The sequence below is a fragment of the Tachypleus tridentatus genome, chromosome 2 (assembly GCF_004210375.1).
Source record: "Tachypleus tridentatus isolate NWPU-2018 chromosome 2, ASM421037v1, whole genome shotgun sequence".
In the NCBI taxonomy this organism is placed as follows: Eukaryota; Metazoa; Arthropoda; class Merostomata; order Xiphosura; family Limulidae; genus Tachypleus; species Tachypleus tridentatus.
Genome location: NC_134826.1, coordinates 103917361 through 103937392, shown reverse-complemented (window position 1 = coordinate 103937392; position 20032 = coordinate 103917361). Strand labels below are relative to the sequence as shown.

General features: G+C 34.5%; 1 protein-coding gene and 1 long non-coding RNA gene across 8 annotated transcripts in view; one reads left to right on the top strand and one right to left on the bottom strand.

Annotated features, from left to right (window-relative positions):
• LOC143244737 (RNA-binding protein Musashi homolog Rbp6-like) overlaps positions 1 to 20032 on the bottom strand; it is a 189039-nt gene that overhangs the window by 94830 nt on the left and 74177 nt on the right. The window lies entirely within an intron of this gene.
• Positions 15463 to 19248, top strand: LOC143236296 (uncharacterized). Its single transcript, XR_013019520.1, has 2 exons — positions 15463 to 15918; positions 18668 to 19248. It is a non-coding gene; the product is annotated as an uncharacterized LOC143236296 (long non-coding RNA).

Genomic DNA, 20032 nt, shown 5'->3' with positions numbered 1-20032 from the left:
AACAAACAAACCCGACCTGATAAACAATTTAGGATAAGATCAAAAGTACCTCTCACCATTAACTGAAATAAATCATAATAGAACAGCCACGTTAGTGCTAGGCATTACAGAATTTTTCCGATACATTTATAAATTTATTTTTAAAAGGGATTTGTTTTATGTGTACTAAAATAAATGTGCCCGGCATGGCCGAGCGCGTTAGGCGTGCGACTCGTAATCCGAGGGTCGCGGGTTCGCATCCCAGTCGCGCTAAACATGCTCGCCCTTTCAGCCGTGGGGGCGTTATAATGTGACGGTCAATCTCACTATTCGTTGGTACAAGAGTAGCCCAAGAGTTGGCGGTGGGTGGCGATGACTAGCTGCCTTCCCTCTAGTCTTACACTGCAAAATTAGGGACGGCTCAGGTTTCTCCTCCTGGTTGGGGGTTGTGCAGTAGGCTAACAATCTGCTCACTTAAAAACCAGCCTGTTAACGAATCCGCAAGCGATTGCGGCCCAATGTTCCTTCATGGAATCGAGTGGCATAATAATAATAAAATAAATGTATTTGTGTATATTACCTTATTACTGCAATGGAGTGTAGCGTGTAATGCAAGACTTTGCAAACCTATATCAGCAATTTATGTGTAATTACGTACGATTGATGATATCAGCCCATAATATGGAAAAGACCTGAAAACGGCAATGCGAAATTTTATTAATGGACGCTAAGTAAATAAACATAGTATTGTGTATGTGTGGAAAGCGTCAACGGAAAAATTATACGTGGATTAAATAACACCTCAGCAATTTGGACACACCATCATTAGCACAAAGCCCGTAGAGATATCTTTCGGTATAAACTCGACCAAACTACAGAACCAAGAAGCACAAACTTTAAACAATAAAAAGTATGAAAAATCCCTTTAGAAGGAAAGTAAAATAAACATACAACTTGAAACATGTGATACAACAACTAATATAAAAGTAAAGGAGTAAAAACCTACTGATGAGTGAGAAGGAAGAGGCCGCATCAAACACATCCATCCTACAGCGAATGATAAAATGATGCATTATGGAACTATGGTACTTTATGCACGATTCAACAAGGTTGTCGGAAGAACTTATATAACGTCACTTAAAAACACAGCCACGAAAGGTTTCCTCAAATTATCTATAATTATAAATTAGAACGATTGTTAGTAACTGTAATAAATATTTAAAGAGGGTTAATGGAAAATATAAAATGTATTTAAAATACGCTAATTCATAATTTTGTAGGCCTGACGTGGTTAGATATTAGTCGCAATTCATTACCCAATGTTCTCAATCGCTAGTTTTCAACACGTCTATAATTTCTATTCATAAGCAAAATCTAAACTATAGTTTTTGTTATAATAAAACCAAACTCATATCTTTGTTATTATAAACAAAATCTAAATCATGATATGTTTATATAAACGAAGCTGTTATTTTCTTATCACACAGTAACAAAATGAGCAGTCTGCAATCTATTCATTATAAGAAATTAACCTTGAATTTTAATGTTTTCAGTTCGTAAACTTACTATTGACCCATCAAGGGACTACAACAAGCTATAATATGGACCACTTACAGAAGATAGGTTTTTAACAGAAAAATTAATTAAAAACTCTAGTTCCCACTCTAGATTCTAATGCTTTATAATTATTCTAGACTACAAATTTGTTAATATTTTACTAATATAGTTAGTAATCAAAGCTAACTTTATTACAGAAAAAAATAATATTGGCGTAACTGTCAGGGTTTTGCGTATATAGGGCTGGAATTCTTTTACAGTAGGTGTCTGAATTTGTTGGCGATAAATTCAAATAATAAACGTATAGCACATAAGCAAGTTGTTTTAAAATCATATATTCAAAACAAGTCAAAAGTATGTACGAAAATTCTTGACACTATAGAATATCACAGTTGTATCTAAAATTCTAAATTATTCTCCTTTCTTGTTAAAAATTCACACACAGACTGATTCGGTTACTTCAGAATCCAACTGACAAACCGAATTATTTTTCTTTACTCTGTATCTTACTCTATAAACCTACGATAAATTCATTTACTGTGAGTTACTGCAGTTGTATCCTGAACTTTAAATAATTGTTTCCTTTTCGTCAAAGTCCACACAGGTGGGATCAGTTACTTTAAAACACTCTTTGACAGAACAAATTATTTTTCTTTATCCCTGTTAACTATGAAACTGACTTTAAAATATCGTTCTTAAACCAATAATCACGCAGAATAACTTCACTTTCACTATTTTAACTTTCTTATTTAACTTCTTTTGCTAGTTACCACAGTTATATCCAGAGCTGTAAGTAATAAACTATTTTCGTCAAAAGTCCACAGAGGATGATTATGTTACTTTAGTGCTTTTTCTTATAGCAAAGACACATCGGGTTTCCTGCTGTGTCCACCGAGCGAAATCGAGTCCCCGAGTTTGGTATTGTAAATCTGTAGACTTACCACTGTCCCAGCGAGGGACCTGTTACTTTAAAACTAAATTGACAAAACAAATTATTTTTTCTATCTCTTTTATTAGACTACAGCTGTGAAACATACTATAGAAATTACCCGTTAAGACCAATCACCCACACGCTGGTTAACTCCACAATTTCTTTTACTAACTGACACTTTTCTATTTTCCTTAACTTTCTGTATCTGTAGGTATTCATAATACACGACAGAAAATCATGAACTATCTAGTCTCCTCATAGCAGTATATTACATATAACGAGAAAAACTTGGAAGCTTGGAGTAAGATGACGTCAACAATATTATTAAAGCCAAGTAGAACAATTAAAGTGCATACACACTGTACGACTCCTACAGAGGTATGTAATGAAACTTATCATAACTATCGCCTTTACAATAATTAACTTCTAGCACTCTGTCATGGAAACTAAATAATCATTAAATATGTTACCACTAAATAAATTAAATGATACCTATTAAGCTAAAAAGTCTTGTATGTCGATCAATAAGCCCTTCTTCAAGAAAAATATTTTATACAACACAATAAGTCTTCTCATATAGTTTTCACCAACATTTATAACTACTTTGTTGGTCTCTTTTCACGCGTGGCCTCCGGTAGGACTTAACCTTGAAAGGATCCCTTGTCTTGATCTTGACCTTGTGTTGCCTGAAGTCTTTCTTTCATAATCTACCTGATACTCGTAACATAGAACTTCTTTGTTCTTTCTTCTTCTTGCTAGCCATTTCTTCACTTATGTTGACGTCCTTGTACAGATTATCTCCAACCAACGGTATTGGTTCTCCCATATCTTCATTTTCTATAACAAACAGATTATCTCCAACCAACGGTATTGGTTCTCCCATATCTTCATTTTCTATAACAAACAGATTATCTCCAACCAACGGTATTGGTTCTCCCATATCTTCATTTTCTATAACAAACAGATTATCTCCAACCAACGGTATTGGTTCTCCCATATCTTCATTTTCTATAACAAACAGATTATCTCCAACCAACGGTATTGGTTCTCCCATATCTTCATTTTCTATAACAAATTCGCCATCTTCTTGTTCTACATCCATAACAGCCACTCTTGTCATGCCTATTTTTGCCTCAGTAGCTGTACCTTGTTAAGTCTGCTTCTCTTACCAGTTATACTCCTTTCATGAGCTTCCATATACTGTTCTGTGAGCTTGATCATTTCATCCACGTCTTTTGGTGCTCTCACTTTTAGGAACAGTGACATGTCAGTTGAACACGTGATCATGAATTGTTCACGTATTAGTAGTTCTGTCAAGTCAGTCTCTCAAAACTATTTTAACACTTGGTCAGGTCAATCCATCTTGTGAAGTATCTCTGTAGATGTGACACAAACTGAAATACAGTTTCTCCAGCGTCAGGTTTCACTTCCCTGAATTTCTGATGAAAACTTTCTTCAGTAAGTTCATAGCGTTTCAGCAAGACCACTTTTAATTTGTCCTAGCCATGCCTGCATATATTTGTAAGCCTTTTTCTGCGAGAAGTGAGCTGAGATAGACTGCCTAGTCACCTCTGTTCCAGTTCTAACTTTGTACAAATATTCCTTATCTCTCCAGATAAGCATCCATGTCATTTTTCTGTTCATCAAATTTCGATCTCAGTTTGTGCTCTTATGCTTTACAGTTTCAGTCTCTTCTCTCTTTTGTTTTCTTCTCTTTCTCTTTGTGCTCTTATATTTTCTATTACCCTTAATTCTTTTAGTCTTTCTTCTCTTTTCTATTTTTTGTTGTCAACAAACTATCGTGGTTCTCCATCTTCGAGCCCAAAACGCTCACCTCTTGTTATCCATTTATTACAATCTGTTGACATGGGTTAAATGACGTGATTGTAATTCACTATTTTAACCACCACTACAGTCGTGAGAATATAAACCTATTTATTTCCACTGTCGTGCACATCTTCTTCTACCGCCGTTTATCACTGTGTAATCCTGATTGGCTCGTCAATGTCAGGTTTTATGTATGTAGTATGGAATTATTTTACAGTAGGTGTCCATGATTTGTTGGCGATATAATGTGAACAATAAACGGACAGCACACAATCCACTTGTTTTAAAACAGCACATTCAAAACAAGTCAAATGTATTTACAAATACTCGTTACACTATTGGTTATCACTGTTGTATGTAAAACTTTAAATAATTTTCTTTTCTTATCAAAAGCCCACACAAGCTGATTTAATTACTTTAGAATCGAATTGACAAGACGAATTATTTTTTTTGCTCTGTTTTTACTAGAAAATCTCTGATAAATTTACTTACGTTATCCCGTGAGTTTCATCAAGAGTTGTATACAAAATTTTAAATAATTGCTTTCTTTTCGTAGAAGTTCACAGACAGGTTTAACTACTTTAGAGCATCCTTTGAAAATAATGAACTCGGAATATTTGTTTGTTTGTTTGTTTTGGAATTTCGCACAAAGCTACTCGAGGGCTATCTGTGCTAGCCGTCCCTAATTTAGCAGTGTAAGACTAGAGGGAAGGCAGCTAGTCATCACCACCCACCGCCAACTCTTGGGCTACTCTTTTACCAACGAATAGTGGGATTGACCGTCACATTATACACCCCCACGGCTGGGAGGGCGAGCATGTTTAGCGCGACGCGGGCGCGAACACGCGACCCTCGGATTACGAGTCGCACGCCTTACGCGCTCGGCCATGCCGGGCCCAACTCGGAATATATCACTCACTTTGCTTTTGCTTCTGTTATTAGTTAATTAAAAGAAGTAATCCAAAACTAGTATTTATATTGATTTATCAAATGCAATCCCTTTGCAATTTACGTTATTAGTTCAAATTGAAATAATGAGATATTTACCTTTCTGAAATTCTCGCCATAAGCTCACTTTGCTTACATCCGTAAAGTTTTATCAAAGTGTTCACTTTCATTGTTTTCATTTACACTAGGTTTTGCAATATGATCTTGATTTTTAAATCTTTGTAGCATCTTCTGAGGGTTTCTTCATTTAATCATTTTTATTATTTTAACTTTCCTTTTGATTTATTCTACTCTTTGTCTTCCTTATTCTCTTTCAGTTCATCTTTTTTCTTCAATTTTTAATTGTCCCTCGTCAGTTCAACGATAGGTTTACAGGTTTAAATATAAAACCCGTGTTGTTCAATTTTTCCGAGGGGTGGAGGGAGCAGAAGGTAGCCAGCCTATTATGTAGGTTTGCTCTGGAAAAAATAATCCGACCTGATTTCTCGTGATTAACACAGTGCAAACAGTTCATTGAATAGCTTGGAAAGCAAACAAATAAATCCTTTTAATTATCCTTCTCTCTATGCTCGTCCTCCCAGCCGTGGGGGCCGCGTTGGTAAAAGAGTAAAGTTGGCGGTGGGTGGTGTTACATAACAGAATGTCTGTGCTTTGCCAACTAAATGTATCGAAAACAGGTTGTTTAGCGTTATAAGCCTTCAGATTTGTCGCTAGGCTAGCCTTATAATAAATAAACCTTTTCAGTGAAATTTATTTCAAGGATATTTTTCAATCAGCACCAGTCTCATACTTTAAGAAGGTTCCGTAATACGCATATATCCTTCAATTCTTGAACCTCAGTAGTTCTGTAATTTTTCATATATCTAACTAAGACATTTCTTCTGACAAAAATAAAACGAGAGAGAGGGAAATCGATATTCAGGAAAAACAATTTTCGCAAAATAAATATGTGGTTCCAGAATGTAAACTAAAAAGTAAAGTAAATTTCGTGGGTTACAACTAAAAATTCTTGAACATTCACGATGAGAATATAGTGTTTACATACGTGCTTTAACAATGACGTAAAGGAACATTTTTTGACTAAGCTCTTTTTTTTTTTTTGTTAGTCATGTTCTAAACTCGAAAGTTTTGCGGGCTAGCCATCTCTAATTTTAAAATGATAGACTGAAAAGGAGGCAACCAGTGGACATCACCTACCGCTAGAACGTAGGCTATTCCAATCAGATAGTGGGAATTGACCGTCTTTTCTGTAACGCACCCAAGGCCTCACAGTTTGGAGCGCGACTTTTTCATTTATTTTATTTCATTCTTGGCGGTAACAAGATGCGAATTGTTGATCCTCAGACTCACGGTCTAACTAGATATCTGTTGGGCCGCGTACTGTACAGATCAACTATTTGTGTGACATAACATTACGATAAGTCTGATAATCATCATGAAAGAGTATTTTCATTGACTCCATGCGAGCTTCCGATAAGCAGTCCAAGAAAGCACATCGATCGTACATCTTGCATTGAAACGAGTAGAGGGCTAGCAAATAAAAATTTATGAAAACTACCACCAGTCTTACTGGGATATAATTTCGACATGTATTTAGTTCTGTTCACAATCCACAAAGCTGGTTACTTGTGTTACGGATTTCGACAGTTAAATTTTTAACCTTCCTCTTTAATTTAGTATGTGCTTTAAAAAATTCACTTACACAATAAAAATAACAAAAGGTAGGACACAGATATGATAAATCATGTCTTTCTTTTAACATACGTTCTCATTCAACGTTGGTCCACCGTCCAGAAGCATTTGTGGCATATGGTTGTGTCCACTGTGGTTTTATTGAGGGTGGGGGGAAGTATCCTAAGCACTTTAATATAGGTTTATGCCAAAAGAGGGAGTTTCTTGTAGCTAGAGTTCGACTCAAGATGCGTCTTGCACAACAGCAAGCTTTTTTTTTTCGAAACAATGAGTCCACAGTTTCTGAAGAGCAGTTCACTGTGTCATGCTTTCAAGTTCCTTAATTAATCCTGCCTGTTACATCATAAATTTTCTCAATGTGGTCCAACAAGAGTTGGTTGGTGTATTTCGTGATATGGCAATATATTGTAAATTATTGAGAAACAACGGCTAAAATGTTGAAATATTTAATTAAGTGGCCGTAACTCTTTATCAACGCTATGATGTTAATAGTAAATCACTAAATGGTGCGGAAACCTTTCTTCAATACAACTCTCTCTCTCTCGGTGTTTGGGTATTGTATGTTCATACCCTGGAGGGTCAGGTTCTCTTTGACCTCTTCTTCCTTCAATACAACTAAACATGTAACTTTTTCGTTTTTGAATTTCACGTAAAGCTACACTGGGGCTATCTGCGCTAGCCGTCCTTAATTTAGCATAGCAGTGTAAAACCCGAGGGAAAGCAACTCTCGAGTTACTCTTTTACCAACGAATAGTGGAATTGACCGTTACATTATAATGCCCATAAGGCTGAAAGGGCAAGCATGTTTAGTGTGACGGGGATTCGAACCTGCGACTTTTGGATTACGAGTCGAGTGCCTTAACCACCTGGCCATGCAGGGCCAAACATGTAGTTCCATGCAGAAAAACACATCAAAGCTTCTGAATTTTCAAGTAAGCATTTTAAATTTAAGCTATGGCTCGACTTGTGGAAGGGTGCCATTCTGCTGGATAATATGCTAATAACATTATTACTACACGTGCGACAAACCGTGTGTCCCTATATTAAAAGGCTTCCACATAAAACTTTCGAAATTGCTCCCAAAATTTTCGGACACTGTGCGTTTTTGAATTACCTGACACATAATTGACTATCGTAAGTTATATATTTCTGAATTTCCTGGTAAAGGATTGGCTATCACAAGTTATATGTTTCACAATGTCCGGAGACATGATTGGCTATCACAAGACACTTCTTCCTGAATTAATTTCCCGGCACACGATACATTTTTTCCATTCACTGCTTCTCAATATTCTTGAAACATGGTTTTTGAAGATTGTCAAAATTTGTAACAAGTTACGTTCTCTAATTCTTCTGTCATTTCCTCAGATTCACTTCATTCTTTGATCCGTTACAACTGAAGCTAATTTTCTCTTTCATAATAATGATTTACGTGGTTTATACGTTTTATATAGCATATAAAACCCTGGCATATCTAACTTCCAAAAGCCCGTTATGTATAGTTTCTAAATGTCGATGTACCTAGCTTCTAAAGCCCAGTCCGAATAGCTTCTAAAACACAATGTATCAAGCGTCTAAAACTGGTATATATTTCACTTCCAACACAGTATCTTGAATGTTTAAAACAAAAACGTCTTTCATCCATGAATATATTAACGTCCTTATAAGTTCAACATTTCATACTCGTTGTATTTCCTCTTAGCGCGGTCTGTAATGGTAATTACCCTATACCATGATCCAGCAGTTTCTAATAACTAAACTAAACTACTGCTCTGTGAGTACGTTGATATTGTTATTTTCTTAGTGCAAAGCTGCACAATGGTCTATTTGCACTCTGATCGCTGTGTGGAATTTATCCTAGGCTTTCAGCATTGTAAATCCGCAAACTTACCGTTGACCCACCAGGAGATACACATGTATGGAAATATACAGATCGAATCCTTATAATACTGTCAAGGTTAAGAATACTGTCACTAGTTCGTTAATACACGATGTGTTCCCATCAATATGCCCCCCTCCGCTAGTACAGTGGTAAGTCTCCGGATTTACAACGCTAAAATCAGGGGTTCGATTCCTCTCGGTGGGCTCAGCAGATAGCCTGATGTGGCTTTGCTGTAAGAAAGACACCCCCCCCCATCAATATGGTGCTGATGGTGTTGGCATGGGTGTTTCATGAACACAATTTGTATTTGTTAAATGAGGCTTATAATAATGATTTTTAAATGAAATTCACGATAATTTTTCAAAACTTTATTCACCTTAAAAAACAAAATTTCTCTTTGTACTTAGATGAAAGAAACATTCTAGAAGACTATCAGCGTTGCCAAGTTATGATTCACGTGGTATCATTTATTTATTTTAAATATAGAACAACGACGAGATCGCGTACGGACATTGAGATTGTGTTTAAAAGCCAGTTTTTATTTGAAGTATACAAGTGTTACGAAAGTTTAAGTAAAATAAGATTCCATTTGAAACGTTTCGGTACACACAATTCACCTTATCTCTCTCTCCAACTATCTCTCTATCTGTTTATCAATCTATTTAAAGTTATGATTTGAGGATCCTTTCAAGAAAACAGTACAATAAAAGCATAACAAGAACAACTTAAGACAACAACACATAGCTGTGGTTTCGCTATGAAGGACTTTATGATTTGTTGATTTTATAAATGCGTGTGTGCTTTGCCTACTAATCACTTTAGAGCTACTTATTAAGACGTTCCGAATAAGAGATACGAAACGTTGATATCTAAGTCAATGTAACTAAGCAATATTTTCAGAACAGCGAAGTTTGAGGTTAATTTACGAAGCACTCGTAATATTAATAATGGAGGAATTATTTAAGCTCGTTTTTTTCTTCAAGTGTATATAAGAATCGTGCATCTATTATACACACACACACATATATATATATATATATGTATAATATCGATATGTTCAATATCAAGAGTGCATTGCAGAAAAAATATAAATTTTTGCTATTCCTAAAGTTTCATATCGATATCAACGTTGATCTATCAGTCTTTTATGTGCCGAACGGTCATTCTGACAAAAAAAAACTTATTAAAAACAGAAATGTTTCTTTTTTGTGAAAGAATAAAAAAAAACGGGTTTCCTCCGCCGACTGGTTTTAAGAAATATTTTGAAAATAGAAGCATGAACAGAAATAACACAAAGAAGAACTATTTCAATATCTATTTGTTGTTTAGCGATTTATATTTATATTTTTTATAATGACGGTGTTATACACATTCGTAATTTTTATTGTACCATTTCGAATAAATGTATTTGAATTGCATTGCATATCTCCTCTTTGACCCTGCTTATACAAATGAAACTTGTCAAAAAGCGCTCTCTTTGGTAGCGGTCTTTTCTGGCACCCGGCGAAATGACAAGAAACAGTAAATACAGCGGAAAAAATTCCCGCGGCTACTCAGCAAAGCTGAGCACTCAAATGTGCGTGATGCACCTACTGCATCGAAAACCAAAGCCTCTTGTTGACAGTGCGTTATATTCAATCTCCTTTGCTTAAAAACAAACGCAAAGGAGTTTTTATTAATGAAATAACACAATGGAATGTCAAAAGACGGTTGCAAATGGTTAACTAGACAATCATATTATGTGTACGCTCTGTTCCAATGGATTACGTTGACTGCAAGGTTTATATTTATTCATAACTATTTTTAGGGAAATTACTGATGACTTGTTTCATCGGGTGTCTGCTAGTGTTAATTAATACTATTAGTCATAAGACTATAAACAATATGGTGGACATAGTGTGTTTAAAATATTATTATACATTCTTCAGAAAAATCCTAAAATGTCCTCTAAAGAATGTAATATTAGAAAATATAACAATAAACCTAAACGCTATTCTTTTATGACAGATGTACTGATTACAATCACGCTTCGCTAGCAAAGATGTTCACGTCATAAAAATATTAGTCAAGTTCGCACGATGGACGTAAAAAACAGTCTAAGCCTTAAATAATACAAACTATTAACAATCGTTCTATATTTGAAACCTGATACCATTGTGTTGTATGGGACAAGGGTCTTTATTAAATTTTTTACCTTTTTTGAAGCGCTAGGTGTAATCTTGAGGCTAGTGTATCCGATTTGTAAACAAGAGGATTCATGATTCGCAACCCTTGTCATAAAGTCGTGCCCAGCACTCTGGGTCTGCGAGTACGCTTTTTAAAGAATAATGATTGCAGATCCTGCTGCTCAATCAAGTAAGAGTAATCGTACAGTTAATAGCGAGTGGCGTTGGTTAGCTTTCTTTAGTTTATTGAACTCAATATTAGATACCATGATACCATATCATGTGTACAGATAGTGACTGTATAGTTTTGCGCAAAATTCTAGAAATAACTTTAAACTTTTGTTTAAAGAGTAAAAAAATACTTCTATAACATACATCCATTAATTGTCTTGCTGAAATCGCGAAAAGAAAGAAAGTATTAAAATAATTAAGACAAGGAAGAGGTTGTCTGTAAGGATCGTCAAAAGGTTTTTACTTATCAAAGGAAGTAGCTGGAATGATACATCATTTAAAAGACCAAGATATAAAGATCACTTTATTTTTACAAGTTTGTTTCGCAAAGTACCCCAAGGATTATCTCAGCTTCTGTTCCCTAACTTTGAAGTGATATAGCTGAAGAAAAGTAGCTCCTAATCAGAACCCATCGCCAACCACTCTTATCAAATAGGATTTGATCTTTACTTTTATAACGCACTCAGGGCCACAAAATGTAGAACGCGATTTTACAGCAATGAGAAGACTCAAACCACGGACTTTCAGATATACAGTTTAACATGTTAGCCCCGTGTTATCAATAGTTAAAGGTATTCGGGGTTACTTATATTAAGTGATAACGATATTTAGAGCAATTCTGACGAAGTTCACAAAACCTAAAATAGTTATTTTTAGCCATTCAAAAAACAAAAAGATATACAGCTAACTGTATCGATACACAGTTTGCAAGTCTTTACGAAGAATTATTTTTAATGCTGAATTCGAACATACTTATCGATAACAGTGTACTGAGCTAAAATATCTAAAAAGGTCGTAAATGTAGAACTAATGAATTCACATAGAAAATAATTAGCTACAGTGAGATGACAATGGATCTAGTAAAAAAGCTAAAGTAGTTAAGATCACACATTGCGTTATGTTTTACTATGTCCAAAATTACGCAATAATGAACAAACCTTGCGACTTGTCAACTTGCATTTTAATAAGGATTGCAAAGGTTTCGAATTTAAATCGTTGTTAGCGTTGCGGAAACATTTTTTCTGAACTTTCGGATGTTTTTCCACATGAACAACTAATTTATTATGAGCCAAAGTCACGGGGTCAAAGTCCAGAAATTATATCATTTGCAGTTGTGTAGGAAAGAATTGCAGAGTGGGGATACTTGGCTAGCCACGCAGATAATATCCCCAATACACACATACACTCAACTAAACTTTATGGAATGATAGTTTGGAACAGAAGGCGTGTTAATAGGAATTCATAACCGTTTCTACACTTATTGTTGCCGTTATTAAACAATTGTTACTTTTGACTAAGTTACCGTTAACTACATTTATAAATGGCACCAAATCCTTAAAACGAAAAAGAATTTTTTTTAAATTTTCTATAACACACCTACACATATGCGGGTGGGGGGCACACAAACGTCTTGCATATCTTAGTGAGTGCACTAGCACTCTCTATAGAGGAATATAATAAAAACAAATGGCCGCCACAATTGCAATAATACATCAACTCAGATGAAAATTCTAATCCAACAGTCACTATAAGAGTCACTGTTTGACTTATACCCACTTTCTACTTTCACTTGTAACCTAACAACTTCGACCCTAAAGACGTTTCTGCGACCAATAACCGCCAACTAAATAATAACGAGAAACAGTATTCAAGTACATGAAGAGCTGGGCGTTGAAGAGTAACCTAAAACACCCACTATCTTTATTAAAACACCCACTATCTTTATTGCTACTTCTTTCCTACAAAGCTACCCTGTTTTGAGTGTATACATAGCGAACTCTTAAAGCTTATACAAAACGTTTCAGGAGATAATAATACATACTATAATAATAATATGTTATAGATAAAGTGTGTGAAAATTAGGATTTTTGTGTTATTTGTCATACCATTCACCATCAAATATGTTTAAGTTCATAACCCGAACAAAGAACAAGTATCTCAGTTTGTTATAATATAATTTACAGTTGCTATACAAATCAAATACGTAAAAGAGTGCATCTGCTTCGTTACGTTGGTGATATTTCGATAGAATTAAATTGAGGTTTGCGGACTAGTTCTGCAAGATCACCTAACTCGGCCTCAATATTCATTAAATAGTGGTACATTCGTGTCTTTAGTGTACATTAAGCTGTCTATTAATAGAAATTCCCTACCTTAGGTACATAGTATAAATTAAACTGTTTGTTAATAGAAATCCCCTACCTTAGGTACATACTATACATTATTTTATCTAATAATAGGAATCCTCTACCACAAGTACTAAGTATAACTAGTCTCTGTTAATAATATCGAAAAAGACATGTTATAGAAATATTTCTCCTTTGGAAATTAGAAGATGAGATAAAAAATCTACCTCTAACCACTTCTGAAATTAAATTAATAATTAACGCTTTCTATCTAAACATATGGTTTATTCCTGAATATTTCCATCTCAGTGTGAATGAACTTAAAACTATTGTTTATTAATTTGAAGAGCAAACATTCTGAGTAACGATGACTTAAACAGGACTTCATTATGACGAAATGTTAGAAGAAGACAAATCCGCTAAGATTTTGTTTTCAATGAACTTTCTTCTACATTTTAGCACAACGAGACATTGAACCAGATATAGAGATACATCCTCAAATAAAACACTAGCAGAGTACCTAGCGTTGCACGGACTTAAATGCCTTTAAATGTCCCAAGTTGTTTTATTTTTACTCGTTACAACGCAATGTAAATGAATATTTGTTGGCACCAAACGTTTATCCAAAGTCATCCTTGATAGACAGCCTCTCCACCTCTAAGTAAGGAGTTTTCCATAACTGGAAGTTTATTATTAAAAATAAATTTATATTTATTAAAAAATAGTGCAAAATGTAGTTGTATATCTATCTCTATGTGCAATATTTGTTTAGTTTATTCGTAAATAAGAAAACATCATCAGTTATTACTATTGAATACAATTAAAAACATTTCGGTTGTGATATTATAAGACCATTTAACAATACATTCAGAATAATACCATGGGGAGTAGGTAAGCCAAAGATGGAAAATATAAATTTCATTCTTTTATCAAAAATTGTGAGATGAACTCTGTCTTCTATAAATTAGATATATATTTCTAGATAATTAGTATAAGAATTCTTGCTTTTGCTTTTTCTATCGTCAGTTCTTCAGGGTATATTGTATTTAGGGCAACGTTTAAGTTATTTATTGAAATTACCAGTATATCGGAATGCATAGTTAAATTAATTGGGATTTAACCTTTGTTTTTAAATAAGTAATCATAGAAGAACAGATACAAATTGGCCATATTTGAAGAGAATTTAGCACCCATTGGAATACCCACCGGTTGGTTATAGACCCGTTAATTAAAAGTTATAGAACAATTATAAATGCAGAAGTACATTGGATTTTAGTAAAGTACAACTCGATAAGAATGTTACACTACATTATTTGTAAGTTTCTACTGGTATATGATCCTGAATTTTAAATTTCTACACGTTTGGCCAATATAAACTTGACCACAGACACAAATAATTTTATAAATCGCACATTTATTAATTTCTTCTATTCAATCTTTTGTACGCGTGAATCTAATTAACTTACAACACGGTGAGAATGTTACACTACATCCTCTGCAAGTTTTCATTATATTACCAAAGATTTGGACTTTTGTTTGTTTTGTTTTTTCACTCCAATAAACTGACAGAGAGAATGGCAAAGTTTCTCCCACGTATTCTAGTGAGCCCTAGAAACATAAAGATGAACATTTCATTTTGGATAGCTGTTCATTTAGTCAGATTCTGTTTGGAACACATAGTATTGCAATATTACAAAAAAAGAAAAGAAAGGTAGGCCTGGCATGGCCAGGTGGGTTAAGGCTATGGACTCGTAATCTGAGGGTCGCGGGTTCGAATCCCGGTCGCACCAAACATGTTCGCCCTTTCAGCTGTGGGGACGTTATAATGTTACGGTCAATCCCACTATTTGTTGGTAAAAGAGCAGCCCAAGAGTTGGCAGTGGGTGGTGATGACTAGCTGCCTTCCCTCTAGTCTTACACTGGTAAATTAGGGACGGCTAGCACAGATAGCCCTCGAGTAGCTTTGCGCGAAAATTAAAAAACAAACAGAAAAAAGTACCACTTCTCTGCATATCGTTGTGTACGATTTTTCTAACACTATGAAGTTCCAACAGATGCCACTACCTGCGATTTGTAAGTGACTAATTATTGGCTGCATCTAGCGGTATAAGTCTGCAAATGTACTGCTGTGTCACTGTGGTTAGCTCTTCATAATCTACTAATTTCTGCTTTAAAAAAAAAAACTGTTTTAAGCGTCCATACCAGACCAGGTTACCAAAATATCTAGTTCGGAAAAAAACGCTATAGGACTGTTGATTATAATGTACGACAAACGTTCACGGCTAAACCACGTGCCTTTACATTTTTCTTTTTGTTTTGTGCATTTAAGAAACGAACCACGTCAGGTTTGCGAGAAGTGAAAACTGGTTTTCGCAATAGATGCTTCAGATATGACTCGCACATCAGCAGTGCGAAAAAAAGAAGTGAACATATGTTGTATTTTTCAAACTCTTCTGAACGGATGTCGTTGCAACAGCTCTAGAATGGTTCTGAAGGGGACTTCGAAATGCTCGCGTTTAGAAGACCAATTGTGTATTTTGAAACATATGACTTATTACTACCCACAGCTATCACCTGAAGGTACTTTATGAAATTAAATTATCCTGATATCTTTAACTTTAACAATTCAAATGTAATGCTTCCATTAAGTTTATTCTAAACAAATAATTTCCAAAAAAGTAACAAGTTCAACATGTTTACAAACACTCAGATATCAGATACTCATTTTAATAGCTTTATTCAGCCAATATATCATTGCCTTAAAGCAATTATCCCATTTTTGAAATATTTACTTTGAATGCACCTTCTGTAGGATTGTGACGCATGTTTCAGTGATCTGAGTAACAATCGTGCCTCTTAGAAAGCTGCTTCTTCGCCACTTACGAGTGCGACTGACATATATCGACTTTTAAGTTTTCATACACACACCGAAACGGTATATAGCTTTTCTATTCCTTGAGGCACATGAGGTAATCAACATATATTCATACATAAATTATTAATTAGATAAGGTCTTACATTTATTAAGTATGGTTTTATTAAGGATAAATATTTAATTTTTCCACATAGCAATGTGAAACATATTTGTCCATATTGGATAATAAATTTCCCAGCGCGACCAACGTGGTACCGCATTAGTTCTTATCAGCCTGTATAAATCGATGCCTGTGTTATAGAAATGAGATGTAGTCATCCATCCCAATCCACTATTGATGTATTTGGTTTACATGTTACTTTTCATCAAATTAGACTTGTCATTATGTAGTTCCCTAACTGACGATATTGTAGATCCCACAATCTTGTAAGTCACAGACGTAGCAGTATACAGAATCATACAAAATATAAAATGCTCTTTTGTCTCCTTAATTTGTCTTCCTAATAAAAAATGAGTTTAACAATAAAATTACCGATTGGCTTGGCTAAAATAGCATAACTTGACACCAGAGGGCTATATTACTACATCGCCGCTTCCTAAAACAATGTTGACCTGTTTCGATCCAAGTTGTTTCGTAACTTCGTAACGTTATAATTGAGAAGCAAGTAAAAACATGCACCTGACTTTTTCAGACTATTTATATTGGACATTACCCAAACAAAATAAATTATATTTGCCATAAGTTAACCACTAGATACTTAGCAGCATGTGCTACAGCTGGATGCAAAAGGTTAACTTACGACCGCATAACACAGTAGGCTTATCAAGGACTAAAGCTTGTCAACTATCTAATTTATTTGAGACTTCCGAACTCTTTGTTTAGTAAAGCTTAGAGTGGATATAAGGCGACAACGTCAAATCACTAGGAGTGGCAGCTGCGTCATCTATACCAGCACCCACGTAACACGTGCTGCAGTATATTGTACCTGTACAATTACAGCTTTCATGGTTTGTAATTTTAATGTTTTATAACTACAGATGCACTAAAAATCTTAAAACAACAACAAATAACGGACTAAATAACGTCAAAGATAAGATATATCTGATCGATGTTTTTGGTTCTTACGGTAGGTGGGGCAAAACGTTGTCCATATACCTATTTTTTTAATGTTTTGAACTTTATTTTCTTTATTTACATGCGTAGTTTTCATGAAAGCTTTGCTGCTTCACATGCGTGCCTAGATAATTTAATAAAACTACGCAAAATATATAAAACGAATTACCAGTCAAATATAAATACATATTTTACTACAGAAGTATAAACTCTTCAGCCATTTGAGTAAAACCTCAAGTTTTCTCATCAAATTATGTAATTAAACTAAATGTCAGCTGCTCCAGTGATGTCTTTATTAAGATTTCTATCTTGGTTGGAACAACTGCAAACTCTACCATACTTATACTAAATAGTCCGTATGATATACTTTTTCAAAATTTGAAGTCCCTGAATGCGAATAACTTATATGATTTTTGTTTTGTATTGCTCAGATATACAGAGAGACATGCATAAGCAAATATATAAATAACCCTTGTTAGTAATAGTCATGTATTGGCCATGATTAAGCTCCACTGCTTGTCATTGAAATTTCCATTACAGCAAACCAGTTCTAGTTTCTAAGAAGGTTGACTTTAGTCTTGACAACTTTTCCACACATAATCTACTAAATGTGGACATCAGCTCCCAAAACCACATTTCAGTAAAATAAATGTTTAAGAATCCATGGAATTTGTATCGGATATATTGTCGAATGAGATTGCTGCGATTTTAGTTTTTTCTGCCATTTTTCTTATGAAAATAACCAAAGTCTTTTTTTGGGTTGGAAGGTTCTCTTTCATAACCTTAACCATTACTTTTATAAGGAAAGTGTTGTTTCGGATTGGATTGATTTAGTGTTATAAGTGCGTAACCTGAAAGTTGTTTCTCTTACACAGGAAATATTTAAAGATCCCTTTTTTCAAATGTCATGTCATGTGGTTCCGTTCCCATAACGAGCTCAATAAACAAAGTTTTCCGCAGAAAGGACAATGACATATCATTACAAGTAAAAGCTCTTCAGTGGCACTGTGTTGTCTCATGCAGTTAGTTCTTATAAAGTACAATGAACTCTCTGTATTACGGAAAACAATAGCCAGTAATGTTTTGACAGTTTTGGAAATATTGTAAAGCTATATTACAGAATGAATATGAAGTGAACAAGAATATATTTATTTTCAAAAAACAAAAATCTTTTGTTTTTAGGGATATAAATCAACTATGCGAATATCAAAAGCCACTTATTAACTATCATCCACTCAGTGTGGCAGGGATAATTTATTTGTTACCAGTATTATTTCGTTCAACTGGCATTAATGTATATTATTAGCCACTCATAAATGTTATCTTTTATTTCCTTTAAGGTAAATGACTTTGTTTCCCATCCAAAGGATTCCACTGTTAGAAAAGTGCCGATTTAACAAGTTGCAACGTCACGTGTTTGTATTCCAGTAATTCCATCAATCTTCTTCGACTACACCTTTGTTACGTGCGTCCATTTCCCAATTCAATTTCCGAGAACTAAACTGTGGACATGTACAAATTGTTGAGTAACAACAATTTACAATGAAAAATGAGAAGGTGGGAAAGATATCCTTCATACCCCGCATGATGAAAAGCATGTTCAGCAGATACTTAAACATTTACTTTATGTTCTGGTATGAAGTTTATGTCGTGCTTCTCGATTCAAGTGGTTTGACTGAGACAAATAACTCCCTCAATAAAAGACCGCGTTTTAGTTACATCCTAAACATAAAGGAATACGGAAATTAGCAGGAATCTTGTTTCGATCTGCAGAACAGAAGTGATTTCCGGACATAACCTAGAGTATGCTGACTCATCTACATCTAAAAAATAAGAACGTTTACGATCTCTCCACAAAAATATAAACTGTAAGATTTTCTACGAAAATGAAACATAAATAAATCGTACTTTTATTGTAAAATCAGCATGAAAACTGAAATTCGTTGCCTCACACAGTAATAGAAATATATTTTATTTTAGGAAATCAGTATTTTTTGATATCGATGTTTTTCAAAGTTAATGCTTAAGTAACATAAGAAATCGGTTAATACCTGATACTATAAAGCAACATGTGATAATGCAAGTCATAGCAACTGGAAATTTCTTGATCTGCTAACTATAGTCTCAACAACCCATCCTGCCATTTGGAAGAAATGTTTTAAAATGATGAACTAACCTGCTACACTAATTCAGCAGTATTACAGTAAGCACAAAGATAAACAACTTAGCGTTTTCAGGTTGGTCTTGCTGTAACTATGAATTTGCGTAATATATTCGAAGCTTCAAGTTATGGGTAGAGCTAACATCCGCTGTTTAAAAACAGAAAGTGCATACTGTTCACATCAAAAACAGATTAGAATGTCCTTGTAATCAATAAAATACTACTAACGTTTTTCTCGCCACCTAGTAATTCGGTTTGAACCATTTTATTTTCCTCGTTCTTTGTGTCTTAAAATATAGCACCTACTCAACACTTGTATTACATTAGGTTTTTATATCTTAAAATCATCCCATACCGAAGCTGACAAGTTTACGATTGTTTACAAAGTTACATAATGGGCTGCTTGTGGCTTACCCACTACAGATATTGAAACCTGATTTTTAGCGTTACAAATCTGCCGATTTATTTTTGGGACACTGGTGAGCACAATGCGAGAACGAACTTCTAAAATTTTATAATTTTTACACATGTACCACCAGTAACC